The sequence below is a fragment of the Peromyscus californicus genome, unplaced genomic scaffold, assembly GCF_007827085.1.
Source record: "Peromyscus californicus insignis strain IS unplaced genomic scaffold, ASM782708v3 Scaffold_4__1_contigs__length_199733344, whole genome shotgun sequence".
Lineage (NCBI taxonomy): Eukaryota > Metazoa > Chordata > Mammalia > Rodentia > Cricetidae > Peromyscus > Peromyscus californicus.
In genome coordinates this window covers 29224981-29252403 of record NW_026294562.1, presented here as the reverse complement: position 1 = coordinate 29252403, position 27423 = coordinate 29224981, and the positions used below count along the sequence as shown (strand labels likewise).

At 44.5% G+C, this 27423-nt stretch overlaps 1 long non-coding RNA gene across 1 annotated transcript; it reads left to right on the top strand.

Moving 5' to 3' along the window:
* The first annotated feature begins 212 nt into the window (after window positions 1-212).
* LOC128094940 (uncharacterized) lies at window positions 213-26159 on the top strand. Its single transcript, XR_008213116.1, has 4 exons — window positions 213-531; window positions 21076-21246; window positions 22012-22190; window positions 25324-26159. It is a non-coding gene; the product is annotated as an uncharacterized LOC128094940 (long non-coding RNA).
* Window positions 26160-27423: the final 1264 nt, after the last annotated feature.

The following is a 27423-nucleotide window of genomic DNA, read 5'->3' as shown; positions in this document are numbered from 1 at the left end:
GTGAGCTGAACTCCCAAAGTGAAAGTGTTAAGGATTCCTGGGGCTTTGGGGATTCTAGGAAGGTCTTATTTTTAATTTAATCTCTGAACATTGACAGGTGGCTCCTTAGGCCTACTGCTGAACCGGGCTGCTGAATCACGGGGCCGGGGTGGGGTGGGGTGGGGTGGGGGGGTGGGGGCACAGGATGACTTGCACTTAAGGAAGAGGCACCCCACACTTCCTCCAGCTGTGAGAACCTAGCAGAGAAAAGACTAGGAAACTGGCCCAGCTGTCTGCCCCGGGTTTTCACCATGCACTTACAGGTCTGAATACTCGGAGTGCTCTCCCCTCCCCCTCCCCGTGACGGAGTGAGACCTGGCGCTGCTGAGTCACGTTGTTTCGCTTCTGCTGCCCACCACCAGAGCAGCTGGGATGTGGAGTGCACTCTTCCCCTTTCCAGGGTTTCTGGCAGAAGTGGAACAGGACTTTTCCAGAGGACGGGATCACTCCGAGACTCAACTCTTCAGGTCGGGGCAAAGTCTAAAATTCCAGGTGCGATAAAGCTTTGGGGTTGGGCATTGCTCTACAGCTCACCCAGAGCTAACCCCACCTTTTCCCTTCAGAATGCTACCGCCAGTCACCAAAATGACAGTTTACCTTAAGCAAATGCTGACATACAGCAGGCCCTGTATAGGTGCGGCGCTAGATCCCCAGACAGCTTCATGAGGCAGGCTTTATATCTTTCTTTTACTAATGAAGAAACCAGCGCTCCTAAAATTGATTTTCTTCTAGGCAAGGATTATTGAGCATATTGGGCATTGTGTGGGCAATGCTGTGGATACAATGGGAAATGAGATAAACACAGCCCTTCCTGTAGGGAGCTGGCATTCGGCTACTAATTGTGGCAGCAGCGTCAAGACTGGAGCGTTGGTTGGCCTGACTCTATAGCTTATCTAGACTCTATGTACAATTCCTTATGATCTAAGATACCTCCTGGGGGCATGCTGGAAACTCAGCCTGCTCAGAACAAACACTCACTGAGTAGGTGGGAGATGAGCTAGGTTGACCCTTGAAATGTTAGACTCCTGTGAGAGGTAAACTCACACTGGCCGGCACTAGGGTTGTCTTCTGCCACACCCTCAGCTGTCCCCGAATAAGTCTGTGTTTGGATATCAGAGAACCAGCAGTCACATTCTGGTTTTCTTCTGCCCGAGAATGGTGTCCCCAGCCTCGCTGTGAAAGCACAGCGTGTACTGTGGTAGGCAGAGGAAGTCTCTGAGCTCTTTATATGTAGTGGCTTTAATTCTTTTCTCTCAATTTTCACACGCCCCTGCACTTCCTGCTCTTTCCTGAGCCTGGAAGCGGAAGTACTGAAGTCCTGAGACAAACTGTTCTTATGGTTTTTAGAGGCTGGCTGAAACCAGAAAGGCCAAGGCTTCAGAAAACCAAGCCTTTCTGGATTCTCTGTCCAGGAGACAGGGCTGGGGGCTGAGAGCCTTCACATTTCTACTCCTTTGGCTGGTCTGGGCTCAGCAAGGCCAATTTGATTGGAGCTTCAGCTTCTCTGTTCAACCACAGATAGATTACTGTCTTTCATTTCCTGTTTGTAACTGAATGGAGGGGTCACTAATGAGAGTCAGTACTGAGATTGAGTTCTTGATTAGCGTTTGATTGTACACTGATTTGCTCACTCAACAGATACTTATCAAACACCTATTATATCCTTCATGAAGAACCCATATGAAGCTTACATTTCCAAAGAGACAAGCCTGTGTGAAAAAAAAAAAATACGTTTCATGATAGAAGAGGAAATTTCTGTGGTGCTTTTGGTTGGATGGGGGAGACACTGCTGTTTCAACAGGATTGTCAGGAAGAAGGCCATGTTGAAGAGATCTGAAGGCGCTGAGGGAGCAAGCTGGTAGGTGGGAGGCAGAGGGTTCTAGGCAGAGAACACACCAAGTGCAAGTGTCCTGAGGCTGGAGCTCCAGTGTGCCTAGAACAGCAAGGCAGCCAGTGGGCTTGGAGCACAGTCAGCAAGGGTCAGGGAGGAAGGCGACCATCAGAGGGGAAATGGGGTCAGATGTGCCCTAAAGACTTGAGAACACAGGAAGTCTTTCGGGCTGTTCTGGGAGTGAACTGGGGAGCCTCTGGATGGTTTTGAGCTGAGGGGAGATGTGACCTGGTAGTCGCTAACTGCTTTAGCTATTTTTGCAGAAGCAGAAGGGACCTCCAACTGACCTGCCTACGCATGAGGAGCAAGGGATGATGGATGCCAGATGTGATGGCGCCCTCTTCCCATCCATGGCAAGGTGTTGCTCTCATTTATTTCAGCTGAGGCAGAGGGGGCTCTGACAGGGTTAGTGACTATCAGCCCAACAAGCTGCCAGAGGAGGAGGTAGCAGGCATAGTTCTAGAAAGTTCATGCAATGTTCCTTCTCCAGGTTCAAGGAAAGAATCTGTCCTTTGCTTTCCCCGGCATTCTGCAACTGCTTGCCCTTCTCATCTTCAAAGTCAGTAATAGCCTGTTTCTCTCACTCCTCTTCTCTTTGTCAGTCTCTCTCTCAGTTGGAGAGGAGTCTACTCTGAAAGGGTTCCTGTGGTCAAGTTGGACCTATCCAGATGGTCCAGAATGAACGCTTCTCAAAGTTCCTCTGTGCGTCAGGCAACATAGTCACAGGTTCTGGAACATGTATGCACCTTCAGAGGGATTATTATGCCTAACACAATTCTTGAGCACTCCATGATCACTTTAAGTAACATGACAACCTAAGGAGGAGAACATTGTTCTAGTTTTGGGCCCAAGATTAAATAGTGCCTATCAGAGAAGTTGGAAAAAGCCAGGACAGCTAAAGTTAAACCAGTCTTAGCTGGATTCAATGCAATGAATTAAGGACTATGTTAAGTCCTCAAAAAGTGTAGCTGTGGGAAGAGGCTAGGGAGTAGACTGCGCAGGTATTGAATATAGCACCTCATCTGTGCACGGTAAGGTCTTTCAATGGAATTTTGAGGATTTTCACAAATAATGTACTTTGACTCATGCTGGCCTTGACTCTAAGCCTTCCACAGAGTGAGTTTAACAGTTGCTTATCTTTAGACCTTGGAGTCCCAGCAAAGTGTCTCACCTACAATGAAGGCTAAAGAAATATTTCCACCATGAGCTGAATTTCTCCATTCTTCAGGCCTTACTTCAGGAGCTTTAAAACATTCTTGGTGCCCTTGTGATATTTGTTGTATCAGTTATGGATTTGGTTGTACATCATTCCTGTGCCTTGCTCGGATGGATGGAACACCCAGAACAATCCCTTATAATATTTCCAGGACTTGGCACAAGATAATATCGCTCTTAGAACTTGGCAATAACTCTATAAGGTAGGATTTATCAGCTCATACTATAACAAAGAATGAACCCAGAGAAACGTTAGCTCCTCTGATGTTATATGGCTGCTTCTGGTGGCATCTTAGTTGAAAAGTAGGGATTCAGAGAGAATTCCTACTTCCATTGGTTTCTTGGGGAAGTTAGGATACTTTACTACCAATCCACTGGTAGTAGTAGAAATTTGTTCAAGAGGCCCAAAGTCTGATACCAACTTCGAGAAGACATTCCCAAGTCCCTCTGGAGCCTTAGATGATGTTCATGCCTTGCCTCTTCCAGTTTCTGTTGGTTGCTGGTATCCATGTCTTATGGCTTAATAAGCTAAAAGCTATCTTCAAGGCCAGCATCTTCAGATCTCTTCAGGCTAGAGTTCTGGTTTCATCTTTGTTACTATGATAAACCATAGAGACTAAAGCAATTTAGGGGACAAAAAGGCTTATTTGACTTATACTTCACAGTCACCATCCATCCTTGAGAGAAATTAGGGCAGGGATTTGAGCAAGAACTTGAAGAATTAAATATGGAGGAATGCTGCTTGCTGTCTTGCTTGCAGGCTTGTGCTTAGCTGGTTTTCTTATATAGCCCAGGACCACCTGCCTAGGGATGGTGCTGCCCATAGTGGCCTGGGTCCTTCAACATCAATTACTAATCAGAACAACCCACCACAGATTTGTCCACAGGCTAATCTGATCTAGGCATTTCCTCAGCTGAAGCTTTTCCTTCAGATGACTCTAGGCTGTGTTTGCTGACAAATTAAAGCTAGCTAGAACAGCTAGGTTTTTGTATTGATTTTCCCCTATATCTCCTCAGCTTTGTTGGTGTCAAATGTTTCTTGAATAAGGACAAGCATGATGGCATTTAGGACTCACTTGAATAATCCAGGATAAACATCACATCTCAGTATTCTTAATGTGCCCACATTTGCAAAGATCCTTTTTGTCCAGAATAAGGTCATACCTATGAATTCCAGGAGTTATATGATCAGATATATTTTAGAGGCCATTTCTCAGGCTTCTGCAATGCGTAATGTTCTTAACAACAACAGTAACAACATAGCCTTCTATCTTGATGTTATGTCGCTGCTTATGGGAGTAATTTAAGTACCTATTATAAAGTTCCTTACTAAAAAACTCTTAATTGTACAATTGTACCATTGGTGTTTGGTATTGGTTTTTCTTCTGTCCCTAAATTTGCATGTGTAAATAACACAAGGATCATTCACCTGGCCACCTCTGGTCACTCCTGGTTTCCTCTTTGGGCCAAGTCTGGCCTTTGTGAGGCCAGTGTGGATGCCTAAGGCACGTTTTTGCATCACACTACTTGCAAGTGTTCCCTCTGCCCAGGAGCCTCAGCATGTCTGAGAAGCCAGAGAGCTGAAGTTATCTGCTTACCCTGGGAGTTTCCTGTCTCTCTCCCAGTCTAAATTAATTCCCAGGTCTTAAAGAATCTCCCCCCAGTGTAATCACTTTGATTCCCCAAATTTACACTTGTATTATACTTTCATTAGGGAGTCACAGTAACTAGGGCCTTGGTGGAGATAACCTTCACCTCATTTCCAGGCTCTAGTGCAGGCAGCTTCGCTCATCTTTTAAGCTCTTCATTGCCCCCCATCCCCCACTCCCCCACCCCCACCCCAACACCCTGCCATTTCCATTACTTTAAGTAGAATATATTCAGTCTGCTCTTTGGTGCTGGTAACATTATTGTTGCTGAATACCCGATTCTCGCTGGCACCCTCTGGGGTTTCTGGAGTTTTGTGTCCCCCCCGGGGGGGGGGGGTAATCAGACAAAGACATATGGCTAGTAGCAGAGCCAGAGCCAGTTTATTAAGAGTGTACTTGCAAGAGAGGAAGTAGGCCAGAGCTGGGAGAAAGGTTAGTGCTCAGCAGCGCACCTGCCTAGCACACCCTTTTCGTGTGCATGTGTTAGCTGTTCTATGTCGGCTGTGGAGGAGGAGGCTCAAGTGTTCTTCTCTGCTGCCAGGCTCCTCTTCTATGCTAATTTTGACCTCACTCTCTGCCTTACTCTCTGGCCACACTCTGAACTCCCTAATCATCTGCTTGAGCTGCCTTCTATGCCCCAGCTGAATCAACAGAAGGGACTCTCTCCCCTCTTGTCTCTTCCTGGTCCCTCTATCCTGTCGCTCAAGCACTCATCCCTCTCTGGAATGTTTCATATTCACCCCCGCTTTTGTGTCCTTGAAATTCTTCTCTTCTCCCCCAGCTTATCTCAAATGCCATCTCAAATCTCCATGAAGTCTTTTGTGACCTTTCCCCATAGGCGTGACTTATCCCTCCTTTGAGTCGCCTCTCTGGGGCTTTGTGCCCCTCCTCTTTGGGGCTTATCCCATTTTACAGTCATTTGTATGCCTGCCTTTTCTTTCCTAGTGAATTATGCTTTCCTCAGAGCAGGCACCAGATCCTGTTCCTGCTGAGGTCCCCCATGGCCTCCATGCACACATTGCCTTCCGAATGCTTGGCAAGAACATATGCGGTTGCTTGCAGTCAGTACCATAGCTGCTTTAGCTCCTTGCCTGCGTGGATGGGTGAGCAAACGTCCAATGAAGGATCAGCAGACCCACTACTATTGTCATGGACTACGTACACTTTAATTTTGGCATTTGTTATTTCAGTGAGCTGCAAACATTTTTTTTTGATGTTTTATAAATATTGCTGTTTCATTGTGCTACTAACATAATTTCCTTAGTATCACTTTGGATAGACTATTTTTACCTTGTCTTGTCTTAAGCTGTAAATCCCATAAAAGTAATAGGTTTGATATGATATACACGTTCAGTGATTACCAAATAAGCATCTTTACAATATAATAAATAGTACAAGATCTGTCCTTTGGAAAAGTGCTGACCTGAGACTCTAATGGGACCTAAACAGGCCCCTGGGATGTTCTCTCTCCACTAAGCAATATTGTACACCCTGATGGGTTAATTTAAGTGTAAGAGCTAGTCAGTAATAAGCCTGAGCTAATGGCCAAGCAGTTATAATTAATATAAGCCTCTGTGTTTACTTGGGGGACACCGCTGGCCAGCCAGCCGGGACACAGAAAAATTTCCAAGTACAAATGGTGCCCAGACATGGGGCAAAAATTTCCACCCCAAACCTGAGAAAGCTTTAAAAAAGGGTTCTAAAATGGAGCCAAGAGCAGCTTCCTAGTTGTGTCTCTCAGGAAAGCTGTGATACAGAGACACTGAGGCCTACGGGCTTGAGCTACAGTATGGTGGGTTTGTGGTGTGTGGGCTTGACCTACAGCATGGCAGATTACAGCCACAATACACAGTGGTGTCTCCAAGCTGTGCAGTGCACTCTGTGGTGAATTTAGCTTTTGCTAGTACAAAAAAAAAAAAAAAAAGGTTTTTGGGTTACATATTGTGGATGGAGGCATGGACCACTGCTTCCCAGAGTCAGTGATGAGCATAGTTCCCCCAGAGTTGGCAGTAGTTCCACCATGTTGGAAAGCTGAGGTGGGCAGAGCCAGCAGCCAAAGCTGCCATTTCAGTCCTAGTCATTCTATAGTTTAAAGCAATAGATTCAGAATAAGACAGATTCAGATTAAATAAACCTCTAAATGGTTTACAATGTGTATAAAAATATACATAGGCTTGAAAGAGAGAGGAAAAGGAATATAGACAGTTATATAAAGAAATAGAAAGTTTTAAAAGATAAAGTCTTTAAAGAGAAAATAAAAATAATATAAAAAATAACCCACATAAAGATGGAAATCACACAGAGAGTCTGGATTACATTGTCTTTGGAATTTTTAACTGCTGAAAGACATTTGATTGTAAAGGCTACTGAGTTAAATCAATATATATATATATATATATATATATATATATATATATATATATATATATATATATTTTAAAGTTATCTCGACTTCAAAATTTATGTCTAAGGATATGTTGCTTTGGAAAAGAGGTTCTGCTTTTGTTTCCATAGAATATGAGAACTTATGGATTTGTTCCAGATTAAGATGGATCAGATTTGATCAAGCCAGACCTCCTGAACCTTAACAGATGGTACCTATCAACAAAGGTTATAGCTGGTCTTCCTCGGACTTCCCAGGACATTATCCCAAATTTTCTCAGGATCCCCATAAGACTACCAGCACCCTATATCAGCAGAAAGTGATCTAGAAAACTATGCCCACATTCCCAAAAAATGGATTATGGATGTTTGTCTTTGTTTAGGTTGTTGGTTACAAATTGTTATTGGTCACAGTCAATCTCTTTCTAAAAGAAGAAAGGGGAAATATGATATAGAAATATAGGATATAGATATGATAGGATAAAAGGGTAGATTATTGAATCTACTTTTAAAGAGCAACAATTTGCTTAAAATGTTTTACATTGCTATGGATTTTAGTTTATTGATACAAATTTAAAGTTAATTTTGTTATACTATGTATATTTCTACTCTTGTTTAAGGTATTATGTTTATACAGCTCACTTAAAATTGTAATGTATAACTAAGAAATACAGATTAATAATTAGTCATCCATGATAATTAAACTTGTAGTCATATTAGGTATGTTTTCAAGGTCAAGTAGAGATATATTTTAGATAGACAGGTCATCTTCAAACACTTCAAAGACCTACAGAATATGGCATTTAAATGTTTTTAAAACTTAGACTTTTTTGGACAATGAAACACATATGCTCCTGGCAGCACCGATTACTTCAAGGAGAATGATGGGCATTAAATAAACTCATATGGAGTTTGCTTTCTTTGTGGTGAAAGTTAGCCACTGGGCAAAAAGTGCCCTTTCGTAAACTGATTGACAATATGTTATATAAGCTGGATATGCAGGACCCATAGGAAGGAGATCACTGAACTTTGCAAGGCAAGATGGTCCTTCAGGTTCTTGCTTTGCAGAAAATACTGCCAAACATTCTATAGGACACAGAGAGAAGTGACTGAGAGACTAGGCCTATAGGCTGAAGATGGATGCCCCAACGTTACAGAAGAACATTGGGTGACTGTTCAGGCAACCAGCTGTCTTTGTCATTCTAGATTTTTGGAAATTGCTTACAATGCTCTCCTGTTTACTTAGGTAATATTACATCCTTCTGGGGTCTTTGATGTAGTTGAAGACTAGAGAGTTATAATTATAATAGTTTTACTTAGTCATGATAAAAGATGAGTTAGATATGAAACCTTAGACTCACAAATACAGGATAAATAGAATACTTTTTTTGAATTTGTCAAATATAAGTAGACTAGATGTTGTAACTGTAATTCTTGCTTGATAACTGTTTTGTTATATATAATTTTACTATGTTAAAGTTAAAACTTGCCTTTTTAATTAAACAGAAAAGAGGAAATGCTTTGGGATAATGCTTTTGTACACTGATTTAATAAAACGTTGATTGGCCAGTAGCCAGGCAGGAAGTATAAGCAGGACAAGCAGACAAGAAGAATTCTGGGAAGAGGAAGGGCAGAGTTAGGAGTCACCAGCCAGACACAGAGGAAGCAAGATGACAAGGCAGAACTGAGAAAAGGTACCAAGCCACGTGGCTAAGCATAAATAAGAATTATGGGTTAATTTAAGTGTAAGAGCTAGTCAGTAATAAGCCTGACAGTTATAATTAATATAAAGCTCTGTGTGTTTACTTGGGGGATGCGAGTGGGAGAGATTTGCCACAGGAAAACTTCCAACTACACATCCTGCCTTCTGATGGGACTTAGGTATGAGACATACAGGGTCTGAGATGATACTGCACATCTCATCAAGCTAGGAACCACATTTGTCTTGCCTACCTCCATGTGGCAGGTACTGAGTGATAACATATTGAATTAATATCTGTCGAAAATATCTTTAGAACCTATAACCATTCATGCATATATTCAAGCTTCCATGTATATATTTTTAAATTATTTGAGAATTTCACACAATGGAATATGATCCTATGCATCCCCTATTTCTCCTCTCCAAATCCTCCTGTATTCTACCCAATATGACCTCCTACAAACTTCAGGTCTTCTTTTTGTGTGTATATGATAGCCCATTAAGTCCAGTTACTGTTGTCCCTATGGCCATGGGTGAGGGGTGATTCTCTGAAGCATGGGAAATCTATCAGTGGTCACACCCTCAAAGCGGGCAGAGTCTCTCTCCTCCAGCGGCCATCAGCTGTCAACAGCTCCTCATTAAAGGGTGGGGCCTGGAGAGCACACCTGGCACCTGGGCAGGACTTTGGCTGCCTTGATTTTGTATAGCTGCTGTGCAGGTAACCACAGCTGCTGTGAGTTCGTGAGTGCAGCAGTTCTGTCGTGTCCAGAAGACAGGGTTTCACAGCACTCTTTCCCATCCCCCAGCTCTTCCTTCCTCCTTCTTTCTCCTCTTCGATGTCCCCTGAACCTCGGTGGAAGGGGAGGAAGTTGGCAAAGATGTCTTACTTAGGGATGAGCACCCACAGCCTCTTATTCCCAGCACTTTGACCAGTTACATGTCTATGCACTGTTTCCTACTGCAAAAAGAAGCCTCTCTGATGAACGCTAAAAGTAACCCAGGCATCCGGGTATAAGCACACATGTTTAGAAGGCAATTTGGTGGTATGGCCAGTGAGCAAAATAGCATTAGCAGATTTTACCCTCTGACCTGCCTAGCCATGGCTTCTGACCAGGATTTATTTCAGTACCAGGCACCAAATTCCCTACTGAGGAGCAATCCTCAAATCTAATTGAGAATAGTCATATAGTGGTGCCTGCCTCTGTTGCACCACTGGGCACATCTGGCAGATCAGCATTGTAGCACACAGGGTCTAGAGCTGGGTAAGACCATTGTTGTCTTTCCCCCTAGTGATTGGCATAGCACCTTCTGGCAGTATGAAAGTCAGAGGGAGGGCGTGTCCTGGTTGGTTTGTGATTGATTTCTCTATGTCCTGCAGCCAGAGTGTGTGGTGTCTCCACCAGTCAGGTCTTACAGTGTAGTTATGGTGAATAACCAAGGACAATGGCAATAGCCTGCATTGTTTTGGAGCACTCTTGGGTCTTCCTGACAATAACTGATAGGGAGGTATCCCTTCTCTTCACTGTGATTTTTCACTTAGTAACCCATGCCTTCTGGGAGCAACATCGTCTACCCATGAAGGATACTTTCCTAATTCTTTTTCCAAAAGTTTTATTTAGAGATTCACTTACTAATAGTAGCTTTCTATAAGGCTTTAGCATAGATCCTGAGTTTTGGTTAAATTACCCACTCTTCCATCTTCTAACGTCTATTGCTATCTGATTCTTTAACCCCAGCATTCCTTACTCTTCTTTCATGTCATATTCTACTATCTTCCAATTCTATTTTATAACTGGGTTACGATAGAGTAGGTTTCCATATCCTTTTTTCATGTACCCTTCCTTTGAGTTAGCCCTCCTCCAGCCCTCTGGTTCCTCCCACGCTCCTGCACCCCTTCCTCTTGACCCTTCCCACCCTGAGCATTTCACTCCTCTGCTTTCATTTTCCCTACTCTCCCCTCACACTTTCGTATGGCTCTTCATTACTCTGGCTCTCTCTCGGCTCCTCATGTTCTCCTCAGACTTTATTGAATAAGGTGCTATGGTGTGAACGTGTTCCTCCAGAGTTCCTACGTTGGAAACATAATCCTCAAACACATATGCTAATGGCATTTGTAGATGTTGCCTTTGGGAAGCAATTGATGTCAGATGAGCAATGGGGGCAAGGCCCCCATGATGTTACCGGTAGCTTTATAAATGGAAGAGAAACTCAAGCTATGTTTTGGCATGTGATGCCCTCTACCATGTTAGGATATAGCAAAGGTACACTTACCAGAAGCCCTACCATGCTCTTGGATATCCCAGAATCCAAAACTGTGAGTCAAATAAGCTTCCATTTGTTATTACCTAGCCTGAGGTATTTTGTTACAGCAGAAAACGCAAAGTCAGTTTTCCATCACGTTGGCCTTTGGTTTCACCCCTGAACCTCAGGAAGTTGTCACTGAGCTGCTCTGTGGGTGTCAGCCAGTTGGTTGCTTCCTCAGCTGCCTCTTTTGGGGGTGACTCTCTTGGCACTCTGTGGCCACATGCCTGGGAAGCTCTTCTTAGCATTACAGAGATGGATAAGTTCCTCTTAGGGCATCAGATATGCGCCATGGCCAGTCACAGGAGAACGTGTCTTTTGAGACTCTCTGGAGAGTTTTTGCTGAAGAGAACAATTGCTCTGAAGTGACATGACAGGCAGGAAATGCAACAACCCCCCCCCCCCCCCCCCTTGTCACTCCAGGGCAGCCAGCAGCTCCCAGCTCCTGCTTTTCCCCTACTCTCATCTCGGCGGCTGCCTTTCCCTCACAATGAATGAGAACACGAAAATGATTAACAACTTTGTTCGTTCTTCAGTGTCGTTTCATTTTAAATCGGGGCTGGGACAAAATAGGCCTTTGAGTGTGAGAGGCAGGTTTTAACAGAATTTCTTTGGTGGTGCTCTCTGTCTTTACCTTCACTGACCAAGTGCACTCCCCTGATTTGACAGGTTGTGGGAGAGGATGTCTGGTGTGAGGGGTGAAAGGTATCCGCACATCATTTGGTTCCCCACTTCAAGCAGCAGTGAAGGGGGGATAGAGAGGAGAAGACAGGGTGGGCGGCCTCAGGCTCTGATAAGAATAAGTGATGGGCCTCTAGGTCAGAAAGCTCAGGGTTTGAACCCCAGCCTAGCCTATGTTAGCTTGTGCCTCTCCACATTCAGTTTTCTTATTCTTAAAAGGGGGAAGAATTCATTCCTCAACGTTGTCCTTACAAGGAGGGAAAGCGTTTCATCTCGGGGTATGATACATAATTGGGGTTCAGCAATATAAGCCTCCTCTTTCTTTCAGGATCCCTACAATATGTGATTGAGTTATCATGGCAACTTGTTCTCCTTCATCTGCTCAATGAAGAGTCCCAGGGCTGTGAACTACAGAGGCAGAATGGACTCATGATGCAGCTGAAATCTTTGTGAAGCTGTGAGGGACAATCTTGTCATGATGTTTCCGAGGGCTTTTCTAGCTTGGGCAGGATTTAGTTGCAAGTTCTTTGGCCCGCCTTTCAGCATATACATTCTGCAACATGGAAGACCCTGGTCTGCCGTCATAGTCACGGTATCCCTATGATTTACAGGAAACATCTGAATGAAAAGGAGGACTATTAAAAAATCATACCGGGCACCAGATATGGTGGCACTGGCCTATATCCCAGTACTCCAGAGGTGGAAGCAGGAAGATCAGGAGTTCAAAGCCATCCCTGGTCACAAAGAAAGTTCGGGGACAGCTTGGGCTACATGCGACTCTGTCTCAAACATCCAAAATAAAGTAAAATAACATGACATGACCCCCAGGCAGCAGGTGTAAGTTAGGATTGTCTCAGGGAAACTGGCTATATTTTTGCCCTGACCTCAATACACATATTTGATCCAAAGCTCTGGGCAACTTCTAAGGCTTTATACGTATCCAGCTTCCATGCATTTTTAATTATGTCAGTTTTTTTTTAATTTGGTTAATGATTCTTGTCATGTGCAAGGACTATCTGGAAGGAAAGTTAAGATGCACAGCACAGGTAAGGGCTATGAAAGCCAGAGAGGGAGTCAATCTGGGACACAGATAATCTTGCTGTTTCTTACCCCAACATACTTCGTGCCTCACTCCCTCCAGGTCTGCAGCCTCCATGGTACCTGCTTCGCATGGAAGAAACAGGCAGGGAAGAGGTCAAACCGATGCAACTCCCAGGAAATTTAGCCCAGTTTTGACGTCTGCTGCTGGGCTCAATGGCCGGCTCTGCTGTTCTAGACACATGAAGATGCAAGATAAAGGGACAACTTTCTCCTGTCCTCAGGACCAAGGGAGTTGATTCGAGATGCTGTCCGTAAGAACCAAGGGAGCGCTCCAGTTTTTCTGGAAGCTGGAATGCTACAGCTTCACAAAAATGCTGCCCTAGGGGGCTGGAGAGATGGCTCAGAGGTTAAGAGCACTGACTGCTCTTCCAGAGGTCCGGAGTTCAATTCCCAGCAACCATATGGTGGCTCACAACCATCTATAATGAGATCTGGTGCCCTCTCCTGGTGTGCAGACATACGTACAAACAGAACACTGAATACATAATAAATAAATAAATCTTAAAAAAAAAAAATGCTGCCCTAATAAGTGACAGACACCCAGGGGCTTCTCAGAATCACAGGCTATATGCTTGAAAGGGCCCTCAGAGAAATTGTAGACAAGGAAGAAGGGGCTCTTGGCTTCTGTCTCTGTCTCGCGCTCTCTCTGTCTGTCTCTCTGTCTCTCTCTTTCTTTCTCTCTTGCATGTATATATGTGCATACTGTACATGCTTGGTACCCAAGGAGGTCAGAAGAGGGTGTTCGATCCCCTGGAACTGGAATAACAGACAGTTGTGAGCAACCATGTGGGTGCTGGGAATGAACCCAGGTCTTCTGCAAAAGCATTAAGTGTTCTTAACTTGCGGACTCATCTCTCCAGCCCAACTCTTGGCTTCTAATCAACACACCAGGGCTTCCCTTTCTGCTGAGGAACTTCAGCATCTTCATCCACTTGGAAATCGTGGATAGCCAATGATCACAGACTGATAGGAATTACTGGGAGGATGGATTGAGGTGGTGGACTTAATGTAGCACATAAACCCTGTGCAAATGCAAGGAAGTGTCACTATTGGAGGCCTTAGATGGGAGCCTGAAGGAAGTCAGGAATCCAGTTCAGTGAGGTTGAGTCCCTTTGGATGTCAACGCCCTGTGTGGAATGGAGAGATAAGTGGCCAAGAAGCTCAAGTTCAGGGACAAAGGGGAGTCAGGGACAAAGCAAGCAGACGAAACATTTTCAGGGAGCTCATTTGAGTCTACGCCAGACGAGAGGAGGAAAGTGGTTTGGGGTTTGTGTTTTCCGGGCAGCAGGGTCTGTCTCATCTTTTATTTCTTGTGATTATGGATACCTATGAGTGTCTTGGTCTCAACATGTTTATCTTAGGACCCTGAGACAAGAACTGATTACTCTGTTCATCCAGTGTCAGTCTCCCTTGAAATGCTTCTTTGAGTTGAATGTGGACTGCAGGCTTATAATCCAGCACTTGGAGGTGGAGGCAGGGGCCAGGAGGAGGAGGAGTTCAAGGCTGGCCTGAGCTGCAAAGGGAGGATTTCCACGTCATCTGGGACTATGTGAGACCATCTCCAACAAAGCAACACAGGCTGTCTATCCTGAGCTGACACTGGCTTGGCAGTGGGGCATGGCAAAGTTACAAAAGGATTTGAGGGCTACAGAAAACCTATCTGAAGTAGAGGAAGGCAGAGGCAGAGGCTACCCACTACACCAGGAAGCGTGCACAATCGAGCTGGCTTTAGGAAGAATCCCACTGTGCTGCTCATCAGCTCTGCATCTTGGGCTAGTAATTTAAGCTCTCTGCACTTCAGTTTCTCATCTATAGAATAAGGTGAGCAGGCCTCGTACAGCATGAAACTTAAACAAGCCAGTGGATGTACCGTGCTTAGAAAGGTGCTTGTCACACAATAAACCCTGCTTACTTGTTTATTAAATAAAAGCAAATGGGAGAATGAGTGAGAGGAAATGGGAGAGACAGAAAGAACACGATTCTCATCACTAGACATGGTTGATTTGAGTCCTGACTCCCCAGCACTTTTCTATCAATATTTATGTTTATTTAACTATAAAAGTCAGATATACTTAAGCAGAAAATAAGGAATACCAGCAGAATGTTAATAGTGACCTTGATTCTACCATGTAGAGATGGCTACTGTATTTGCACCTAAGTCTGGTTCTGATGCTGGAGGCTTATTGGCTTACAGCATTTGTTCTGACTTTGCGTAGCCCTTCGTGAAGTATCCAGTTGTCATTCAAGAACAAGACATGAGTATCCAGTAAAGAGTCTATTGGATACAGAACTCAGGGGTCTTAGTCCATACACCTCTTCCAGTTTCTGTTCCTGACTTCCAGGAGCTTAGTTCTCCAGTGACACAACATGCCAAGCACTTCGGTAGAAACACATCACTCCCCCTCTATAATTACTTGGCTGCTCTGGCTATTGTCGAGTGCCAAGTGTGGCCACTGAATGACAGGTAGACAGGTATTTGGGCCTGGTGCCCATCACCCTATTGCTTGGTCTGAGGGTTTCTGTTGAGTTCTTCAGGCTGTGGGTGGGTAGCAGAGTTGAAGTAACAGGAGAAGTCTACTGGGCGGTGACTTGGCAGCTCAAGGAAAGCTGTAAACGAGGCTGTCAGAAGGGAACTTTGTGGCAAACCCGGTGAACAAACCCGAGGTGTGAGGCGGCCAGAACTTGGAAGAAGCCAACTTTCTCTCTGACTTGGTGGTTTCCTCTTGTTGGTTTTTCCGTGAAGTGGTTAGATGTGCTAACTATCGTCCAAACAGAATATGGATGGCTTTGGGATTGGGATGTAGTGACGGCCAACAGTGGTAAAAGGGAGGGCTATGAATGTACACATCTACAAGTCAGAGTGTCTAACAGGCCTGGAGCAGTGTTGACAGCATAAACAAACCAGTTCCTGGTCACCATTCCCAAGCAATGGCACAAAACTGGGTTACTTTGTCTTTTTAGTGACTTTGTTTGGAACATCTCCAATTGCCCCCTCTCTGCTTTTGACTTTGAGGGTAGAGAGGGCCTCTGACATAACACCGTGCCAGCCATAAACAGACATCGAAGGTACAATTGCTCTTCTCTCCCACATTGTGGATAAAACAGACCTGAGTATGGGTGGTCAATCCAATTATATAAATTTATTTCCTATTTTCTTTTTAGTGAATGCCACAGCAATTTACATCAATGACAATGTTACAAACCAGACTTATAGCTTCTGCTAAATCTCATGTCAACATAGCCAAGTAGCCTCTTTAATCAGGATGACTATTCTGATTTGCTTCAGGCCATCAAAGCCATGACTCCCACTTTAAGCCAGTGATTCTCAACCTGTGGGTCGTGACCCCTCTGCCAGCCCCCCCCCAATCTCCAGAAATATTTACATTGCAACTCATGACAGTAGTAAAATTACAGTTATGAAGTAGCAACGAAATAATTTTATGGTTGGGGGTCACCACAACACAAGGAACTGTATTAAAGGGTCACAGTATTAGGAAGGTTGAGAACCACTGCTCTAGGCAATAAATATTCATTAAAATCCCATTTCATTTAAAAATGTTCCAGTTAGCCGGGCGGTGGTGGCGCACGCCTTTAATCCCAGCACTCGGGAGGCAGAGCCAGGAGGATCTCTGTGAGTTCGAGGCCAGCCTGGACTACCAAGTGAGTTCCAGGAAAGGCGCAAAGCTACACAGAGAAACCCTGTCTCGAAAAACCAAAAAAAAAAAAAAAAAAAAATGTTCCAGTTAAAAGTATAAGTTATACAAGGGTCCAAAAATAAACACACTCCAGCACACAGGCATACTGTGCGGTCTCTCTTAAAGAGCCCTGTCACCTGGGCCATGATTGGATCATTTCCATTGCTTCAGCAATATATATGCCTTCCCAACCAGGGATTACTAACTCTTAATGCATTGTTTTCCAAACTTCGTTCAACAGCAGAATTTATTTCTGGAGATGAACAGTTAGGGTAGCAATGTTTAAGACAGATGAAATGGAGCTTTTCCTGGATGAAATGGGAGTGGAGAGTTTAAGACATTTGGTCTTCCTGATGAGTGCCATGGTCAGAGTCTACTGCACCACCACATGAAAGTGCCACCACTTTATGCGTCAAGGACACCTGGTTTCTTGCAAAGCTAGACCACAAGTTAATAATGAAAAGACCCAGAAGGCCTCAGCCTTCATGCTATGTTAGGCTCTTCCCACAGTCTTAATTTTATTCTTGACAATTTCATATGTATATATAATGTGTTATGATCATCTTCATCCTGTTACACTTTCTTCTCCCCTCCCACTTCTGCTGACCTCCTTCCGGTTCTCGACATGTCCCTCTCATGTGTGTGTGTGTGTGTGTGTGTGTGTGTGTGTGTGTGTGTGTGTGTATGTATATGCAGGTAGTCACTGTTGTTCATGATTACAGTAACTATGTCATATTAAGATGGTATTCCACAGTGCTCCTCTCCTTCCTTTGACTCTTGCAGACTTTCCATTCCTTCTTCCATCATGGTCCCTGGGGAGGGTGATAGAGATGTCCGCTTTAGGGTTTGAGTACTCAACAATCAAACTTATTCTCAGCACTTTGATCAGTTATGAATTTTTGCACTAACTGCTGCTCTCTGCAAAAGGAAGCCTCTCTGGCCCAGGTTGACAACAGCACTGATCTATGGGTATAGACACAACTATTTAGAAGGTGGTCTACTCACATGTACATTTAGCAGACTATCGGTAGTAAATTCCTCCCTGGGGTCTGTGACCTCCTTTGCTATAGGCTTTGATTATATCTTAATTCTTTTGCTTTTTTTTTTAAGATTTATTTATTTATTATGTACACAGAAGAGGGTACCAGATCTCATTACAGATGGTTGTGAGCCACCATATGGGTGCTGGGAATTGAACTCAGGACCTCTGGAAGAACCGTCAGTGCTCTTAACCTCTGAGCCATCTCTCCAGCCCTATATCTTAATTCTTGAAACCAGTGACAATTTGGAATTTAGTTGCTTGCTTCGTCTTCCCCACAGAACATGGCTGAAGAATGGTCATCACAGAACCCAATTTTTAGCAATCATTGGTCCTTTGGACCCTGATTATGGTAATTCTCTGATTTCATTGCTTTCCTTTCTGGGCCAATATTAGCCTACTCCTGGCTTTGCAACTGTGATTTGAACTGCGCCACCCCCTCGCATCTTGAGCAGACTATCCTGGGTCTCCTTTGCTGCCAAATCCTATTTTTCAATTCCCCACATCTTCCAAAATACCTTCATTCAGTGTGTCCCATGCATCAGTGCATCGAGAGCCCTCTTGGGCGTGTACGCCATCTTTGCCAGTGCCGTTATTTCAAACCAGATCCAGTCTTTCCTCAGGAACAGACACATTTCAACCACAGTTGACTCACCGGTCTGAGGACCCCCATCAGTTCTTGGTTCTGAGGATCAGTTGTTTTTCTTGGTACAAATCCAAAACTTTGAGGGTAGAATTCAGTATTAAGCTGGACTCTCTAGAACATCATTACGGGGCTTTGGTCACTGAGACACCAGAGGATGTTGTCCTAACACAGCAATTCCATTCAATGGCCTTGCACCCAGCCTGGTGTAACTGCTGTATTGTACATCTGAAGTGCCCTGGAGGTAGGGGAGGTTCAGCAGCGATGGATGGCTTTGCCAATTGGTTTACTTAGTTACAGGTGTTTGAAATGGAATGAGATTTTCTTGACAGATAATTTGACAAACTAGTAATGACTTGTAGATGTATAGACATATTTAAACAAAGGTTTTCTTCAGTCAACTATTTCTTGCTTGGGACATTTGTGAACAAGTCATTTACACTTTGAATAAAGTAAGCATTTATATGCATTGCACAATGTATGCAGAGAAGTTGGCTGGGTTTTTTTAAAGGGGATATTTTTTATGCATTTAGGAAACAAATTTTTGTTATACCATTCCCCAGACTTTGACCGACATATTCTTTTAAGAGGGAAGAACCAATCAATATTTGAACTTAAACCAAAGGATAGCGTTTCTTGGCCTTGGCATTATTGACATTGGGTCCGACTGTTATTTGCCACTGTGGGTTGCCCTGTGTGTTGCCAGTGTTAGCAGAGCCTCTGATTTCTATCCAGCTGATGCCAGTAGCGGCCTGTCATCATCATATTGTCAAGCATCTTTTGATGGAAGAAGTCACCCCTGGTTGAGAACCACAGTTATAGAAAGGGAGGGGGAGTTGGAGACAGGGCAGGCTACAGCCGCACAGTGATGTCAGCTCCTGTGATGATGACAGTTCAGACTTGTTTGCTGAATGAGACCTCCTCCACTAACCCTGGACCTCCCCTAAGTTTCCTCCTTTACATTTATTCTGTTCTAAGGCATAATGTCACTATGTTGTACAGGCTAGTCTTGAACTCGCAGGCCTTCTGCCTCAGCTGCTCCAGTGCTGGGGTTCTAAGCATCCATCACCATACTGGACTTCTTATTACAAATGTCCTAAAGAACCCTCTATCTTAAGAATTAGCCCTATATAAAAAGCATACAGTGTTCTACAACACTGAGTAGCTGATATTATTTTTTCTTCAGTTAAAATAAGTAATTCCAGCATGTACTCATACCGTTTACCTTTTGCTATTTAACAAACTAATCCAAAGCTCGGTGGCTAAAAACTATTTGTCAATGCTCACGTATTGTGTTGGCTGTGGGTCAGCTGATCTAGACTGAGCTGGCTGGGCAGCTCGACCTCTAGATGTAGGTCTTGAACTAGCTGGGACTACAGTGACTGACTGAGCTCTGTTATGTCCATGTCCCCTCTCATCATTGTCTTGGGATTAGTGGGCAATTCAGGTCATGCTCGTCTTGTGGTGATGGCAGAAACACACAAGGACTCCTGAAGCTGAGACACCGAACTAGCAACCATCGACTCTGAAATCATCCCACTGGCCAAAGCAGGTCACGTGGCGGACATTAACAGGAGAAAGATGCATGCACCATCCCTTAGTGGGAAGTACTACCCCAGTGGTTCTCAACTTGTGGGTCGTGACTCTTTGGCACACCTTTGTCTCCAAAAACATTTACATTATGATTCATAACAGTAGCAAAATTCCAGCTACGAAGTAGCAATGAAATAATTTTATGGTTGGGGGTCACCACAACACGAGGAACTGTATTAAAGGGTGGCAGCATTAGGAAGGTTGAGAACCACTGTACTAGCCCATCTAGCAAAAGGTGATTTAGCCTGGAAAGGGTAAAGAATTGTACTCAAGGACATGACCTGGAAAAACCCTCCCCTTTGCAATATATTTTACTTTTGCGTAATTTCACACCGGAGCTCCTTAATTTTGCTAGAGGCCTCCATAATGAGAGAATATGCTTACAATACCATTTTAAGAATGGAATCAACTGGAAAGGCAGAATGAACTGAGCTCTGAAAATATATCTTAACTCCAGTGAGCTCAGTCTTGTTGGAAGTAAACAGCATTATTTTTCTGTGGTTTTACAAAATGGAAAAAAAAAAAAAAAAAAAAAAAAGAAGCCAGATGTGTCCGATATGAAGGCCAAGAGAGAGAGCGTTTTCCAAGATGTTTGTGAGATTAAGATGTAAAAACACTGATATTTAAGGGCTGGCAGGTGGCAGATGTGTTGGCCAGAGGAATGTTGAATGAAAATCTCTGGAATGTTGGAGCAAACTTTTACGTGTATTGCCAGGAAGTGTATGCTGCTTGCTTTCCTGCCTCTCTTCAAAGGGTCTCTTGTAAGCCCAGTCTCGCCTGGTCCAGGTAGGGAGGCTTGGCAACAGCTGTAAGTGGAAGTGTTCTCTGAGCTGTGTTCTGCTCCAGCCAGACCAAGCCCTGCTAATATGTAACTCGAGTCTGAGCACTTCTTGTATGCTTACATTGGTTTCAGCATCATTTTTAGCGGCTGAAAAGAGCAGTTCCAAGTGCTCCCCCATCCCCTTGGTACTTACCATAATTGCATGAGGCCAATTACCAGAGTGGCAATCAGTCATGTTGGGGGATTTGAAAGGGCTAAAATTTTAAAAATTCACCTAATGACGCATGTACATGTCCTGAAGACAGGGAAGGCGGTGGTTGCAAGGGCAGAGCGTTGTATCGGAAATCACAATTATTTTTGCAGAGACCCTGGATTTAGAGGACAACGCTCTCCATGTTTGCTGTGATCCATCAAAAGTGGGTGTGGGCTGCATACCTATCAGAAGAGCTCAAAAACAAGGAAACAAAGCCAAGACAGCATGGCGACAAGGGCTGGGGCAAACTCTCAGAGACTGTTGAGCCTCTTTGCAAAACAGTGAGTGCCTTTTCTTCTTAACCATTTTGTGTCTGTGTGTTGTGGTGTTGTGCATGTAGTGCATGTACTTATTAGTGTGGATGTGTGCACTGATATGACCGGGTATGAGTGCATGTGTGTGCACATATGTGTAGAGGTTGATGTTGGGTGTCTATCCTAAAGTCTGTCTCCTCTCCACTTTTTTTTTTGAGACTGAGTTTCTCATTGAACTTGAAGTACGAGGACTGGTAGGCTGGCCAATGAGCTCCAAACACCACGAATCTTCTCTCCCTTCCCCTGTCCTGCTGCTGGGGTTATAAACATGAGCTGCTATGCTTGGCTTTTTTTTTTTTTTTTTTCTTTTTTCTGGGACAGGATTTCTCTGTGTAGCCCTGGCTGCCCTGGTACTTGCTCTGTAGAGCAGGCTGGCCTCGAACTCACAGAGATCTGCCTGCCTCTGCCTCCCTAGTGTTGGGATCAAAGGCGTGCGCCACTACCGCCAGCCTTGGCTTTTTACATGGGTACTGGAGATCTGTGCTCCGGTCTTCCTGTTGGTGCTTCAGGCACTTTCCTTGCTGAGCCCCTCCTCAGGCCCACAAAAGAGCTGCTTACTAAGTTAAGCTTGTGGTTGCTATGGGACCCAGGAATCCGACTTTTTGGGAGTAGCCAAGAGAAATGGAGACTATATTCACATACAAATGTCTGTGTGAATATTCCTAGTGTCTAGCTCACAATCATCAAGTGCCCTTTACTTAATGGGTAGATGAACTGTTGATGCTTCTACAGAGCTGAAAGCTACTTACAGAAGAGGATGGAAGATACATGAAAACAAGACCGAACTTCAAAGGCATGATGCTAGGCGAAAGAAGTCAGATTCGGAAAGCTACAGACTGAATGCTTTGGCTCAGATGATATTCTGAGAACAGAAGAACCTATAGAGAACAAGCCAAAGATTGCCAGAGACTGTGAGTGCGGCTATCTTATAAAGGGGGAATACAGGAAGGGGTGAGGGTAATAACAGTGTTCTGTATCTTAATTGTGATCATAGTTTTTTTAGGACTCTACAGATGGGTCAAAACTCATACAACTGGGCATGCAGAGGGGTTAAATTTAGACCTAAATAAGCCTCGCTTAAAAATGATGCATTTTAGCGTTCCTCAGAATCTCCTATCTTCACATTTGTCCGTGTAAAGTACCCACTGCCGTGGCCACCCAACTTACACCTGTGTTCTTGGAGATGATTCCTTGTCTCCCTAGCACCTGTTGAAAGTCCAAGCTTAGGGTCTGCTTCTTCTAAGTGGTTCCTTAACCAGCTCTCACTTGTTGGGATCATGGAACACATCCACCCTGAATTGAGACCCTCCCCTGTCCTCTCATCCCCTCTCCTCCCCTCCTCTCCTCTCCTCCCTTCTTCTCTGATTTACTTTCTCCCCTCCCCCTTCTTCCCTCCCTTCCTTTTTTTCTGTTCGTCAACAGGGTCTCGTGTATCCCCAGCCTTGAACCTGGTATATAGCTGAGGGCGACCTTGAAAGTTTGCTCCTCCTGCCTCCACCTCCTGAACGATGGGATGCCAGAGGTACGGGCATGTGCCCCCATGCCCAGTTTATGCAATGTTAGGAATTGATTCTAGGGTCTCAAGTGTGGTAGGCACTCACTCTCCCAAGTGAGCTATAGCCCTGGCACTGAAATTAAACCTTAAGTTACTGTTCTGAGACTTCGCTCTTAGGGATATTGAAAGCACACTCCCGAGGAGGGGATATGCAGCTCTTGGCCCGAAGCTGTGTTTTTCTTGGCCTGCACAGTTGTTTAAAGAAATTCAATTAGTTGCCAAGATTAAAAAATGAGAAATTTCATATAAAAATCCAGAGTTACAACTTCTCTTTAAGAAGTAGGAGGATCTGGTAAAATGGACCTGAATTCCACATGGAGCCGGGGCTGAGATGCCCTGGCCCTTGCAGCAGGCCTATGCCCTCCACCTCTGAGGTGCTGCTTTTTTGCACAGAGGCCTCCAGCGGCCCTGCCAGGCTCTTAGTTTGCCTACACAGCAGTGATACAGGACATAAGAATTGTACTGTACTTCTTTAAAATATAAATATTGTTGGGGTGTGTGTGGACCATGTGTGCTGGGTCGTTTTTGTCAACTTAACACAAACTAGAGTCATCTAGAAAGGAAAACACAACTGAGAAAATGCTTCTGTCAGAATGGACTCTGGGCAAGTCTTGATGGGTGAGTGATGTGGGAGGGCCCAGACCACCGTAGGTGATGTTGCTCCTGGCCAGGTGGTCTTGGGTGGTGTAAGAGAGCAGGCTGAGCAAGCCATGGGGAGCAAGCCAGTAAGCAGCACTCCTCCATGGCCTCTGCTTCAGCTCCAGCCTCCAGGTTCCTACTTGAGTTCCCGCCCTGACTTCCCTTCACGATGGACGGTAAGCTCTAAGATGAAGTAAACCATTTCCTTCCCAAGTTGCTTTTGGTCATGGTGCTTGGCATAGCATGAGAAAGCAAACCCGGACAGCATATGATTTGAAATACAGGAATAAACATATTGCTTGGTGAAAGGTGCTGTGGGATGATCTGTATGTCAAATGTGTTGCTGATTGGTCAATAAATAAATCACTGATTGGCCCGTGGCCAGGCAGGAAGTGTAGGCGGGACAAGGAGGAGAATAGAGCTGGGAAGTGGAAGGCTGAGTCAGAGAGACACTGCCATCCGCCATGATGAGAAACAGCATGTAAAGATGCCGGTAAGCCACGAGCCATGTGGCAAGGTATAGATTAATAGAAATGGATTAATTTAAGCTGTAAGAACAGTTAGCAAGAAGCCTGCCACGGCCATACAGTTTGTAAGCAATATAAGTGTCTGTGTTTACTTGATCGGGTTTAAGCGGCTTGGGACTGGCGGGTGAGAGAGATTTGTCCTGACTGTGGGCCAGGCAGGAAAACTCTAGCAACAGAAAGGAATGAGTTTGCCAGTGGCGTATGGTGCTTGTGATGGGCGTGTGCTGAAAAGATCCACATTCAGACTGTTTCCTGAAACAAATGCCTGCTCCACACTTAGCCATGGCATGGGTAGGAATGTTCATGTGCTCAATCCTCCCAGCCAAAAGGCCTTTGAGTAGTGGAGTACTCAGTTTGCACAAAAGAGACAGTATGGTGGCCTGTGTAAAATGTGTTACTGGAGAGGCAGAACTAAAGACCTTATAGAGAAGTAAGTTCAGAGAATTTTAAAAGTGTGTGTGTGTGTGAGGGGGGGGGGAGGGAGAGAGAGGGGGAGGGAGAGAGAGGGAGAGGGAGAGAGAAGGGGGTACAAATTGTTTAAAGTGTAAGTGGACCTTCCTAAGTCATTGATAGCAAAAGATGTGGGAATGGAGCCTATGCCCTTCAGTCAGTGATTTTCAAACTCTTGGGATGGTGTGAAGGTGTCCATCTCACTCAGAGGGTCCCAAATATATCAGTGTTCCCGATTACTTGGACACATCTTGAGTGACAAGTCTGATCTACACCTTCTCCAAAGAATTGGACATGATTTCCCAGCCCCAATTTAGCTTTTAGACAATTTGCTCCATGTTGCAGAGTACCTCACAGAATCAGGAGTTTGGGTCTTTTACCAAAGAATGTCACCCCTCTTGGACAAGGGGCTATTTAGGAGGTGATGGGGTTGGTACTTTGGGAAGAAAGTGGTTTTTTCTTTTTTTTTTTTTTTTGTGCGTGCGTGTGTGTGTGTGTGTGTGTGTGTGTGTGTGTGTGTGTGTGTGTGAGAGAGAGAGAGAGAGAGAGAGGGGGGGGGGGGGGAGGGAGGAAGGGAGGAAGGGAGGGAGGGAGAGAGAGAGAGAGAGAGAGAGAGAGTGATTGACTGGTTGGCATTCCCCAGGATCAAGTATGAATGACAGGATCCTTCTTGCCTGTCGTCTCTGTAGCCCTAGGCTAGTCACCAAGGTCTCCTGGCTTCCCACCAGCCTCCTGGAGGTGAATTCTTGACCTTGCAGGCTGTTGTGAAAGATTGAATTAGAACCCGTGAAAGCTGCAGGCTCTATGGAGGAAAGGTATTTCCGCAGAGCCAGGCGATTTACAGTCACTCTCATCTTTTCATTCTGAGTTCAGCTGAGACGCCAGGCTACGCATCTGAAAGTCCGTCTCCATCATCCACGACTCCCTCATGGTTCAGAATACTTCGAGGAACATCAGAGCTCCCCGCGGAAGAAGATAAATTATGCTTCTTTTGTACAGTTCTCGGAATTTCTCAGGCAGATACCGCTTCTGGTTTTAGTATGGTAGTTTCCTCACTTCAGGAAGAAAAACTTTTTTCTTTTAATTGTCCTTTTTGGATACAGACTGCTGCAATGTCTGTTTAAAACTTCGTTGGTGCTGGTTGGAAAGGAATATACTTTTTCTAAATCAGCATTCTTATGGCTCTGTCCAATAGGAATATAGTATGTCCGGATACACAATTAAAAGTATTTATTTTTTTTTATTTGTGTGTATGTTTGTGTGTACGTGCACACGTGTGTGGGTTCCTGCGAAGCCAGAAGAGGCTATCAGATCCATTGAAACTGGAGCCAAAGGTGTCGTGAACCACCACGCGGGTGCTTCGAATTGAACCTTGACTGCAGAGCCGTCTCTTCAGCTCAGCTCTTCAAGTTATATAGTGGCACTAGTTTTAAAAAGTTAAATTAATTTCACCCAGCACTGGAGAGATGGCTCAACAGTTAAGTGCATTGGTTGCTGTTCCAGAGGACCTGGGCTCAATTCCTAGCTCTCACATAGTAGGTCACAGCCGTCCATAGCTCTCGTTTCAGGGCATTTGAGGGCCTCCTTGATCTCAATGGGCACTGCATGCATGTGTTGCATATACATATATGCAGGCAACACACCTGTAGATGGGAAATAAAAATAAAATGAAAAAAATCGTTTCAATAATGTATTTTATTTAACCTAGATATTTCTGAAATACCCTTTCAATATAATTGATGTTAGAATTACTAATGAGATACTTTGTCTTTTTTTTGTTATTGTTATTAAAATATAAGGAATCTTAACAATAACAGTGTGTTGTGAATTTTCACTAGGAAATACTTAGCCTGTCTTTGGTTCCAAAGTTTGCAGCTTTTACATATTTTCACATTGGCCCGAACAGTCTTAAATTTTCTTGAGACCGGATTTTCAGTTTTTAAGTTTTAATTCCCATGAGAGAATAAAACAGCATTTAAGCATCTCTTCCTTGGCCACACTGTCATTTCTAGGCCCCGTAGACACTAGCCTCTAGTGGCTATATTTGATAGCTAGGGCAGGGCCAGACTGAGGTGAAGGCTGCTGATCCATGGGATTTTCAGAAGTCCTATTCCCACACCCGCCACTGGTAGCTTGTGTGTGTTCCTTGTCGAGGGAGTCCCAGCAGGAAGACGAACCCTGTGAAGATGATGGAAGGCCCTTCCTCAGTCAGCACACATGATTTGCCTTGCACTCTCTGGGGTCCTTCTTTATCTAGCCATTTGCCCCTCAGAATGGCTCATATTCTCTAGAAGGAACTTGCAGGTATCCAACCGGGAGCCACCAGACCGAAACAGCACCTATCCAGCCATGACATTGTGTATCCACTTGACAGATAGGTATGCAACAAGTTTTGATGTCCAGCCTTGCTAAACTCTGGGGAATATTTTAGCCATGAGAAAGGATCACAGGGTTACTGTCTTCATAAAACTTGATATCTAGAAGTGGGGGACGTTGAACCTAATCGTAGCAGCATGCTAATATAAAGTGCTGTTCTTCATGAGACCACACAGTTAGGGACTGAATTCAGTCTGGGGTTTTGGTGAATCCTCTTTAAATATTTGAAGTTTTTCTTGGGCCCTGGTGGGTTTGGGAAGTGAGAAGTGGCAGAGATTTTTTTTTTTTACATCAGGGATACAAGTATAATCAAGAGTCACAAGCAGAGTGTGATCAGTTAGGAGGGATAGAGAGAGACGAGTAGAACCTTCAAGGCCTCCGGGAGGAATTTAGTCTTTATCCTTATAGACTGGAGGTCACCAAGAGCTATAGCAAACTGCATGTGCTCCCCCGGGATTCCTCCTTGGGGTTTTATGAGATGACACGTGGCTGCAGATCTTCTGTGTGATTGCCACCTCAGGTTCAGCCCCAGTGGAAAATGACTGGGGAAGAAAAATGGTACCTTTGTGTTATTGCTGACTCACCAGCAATGGGCTC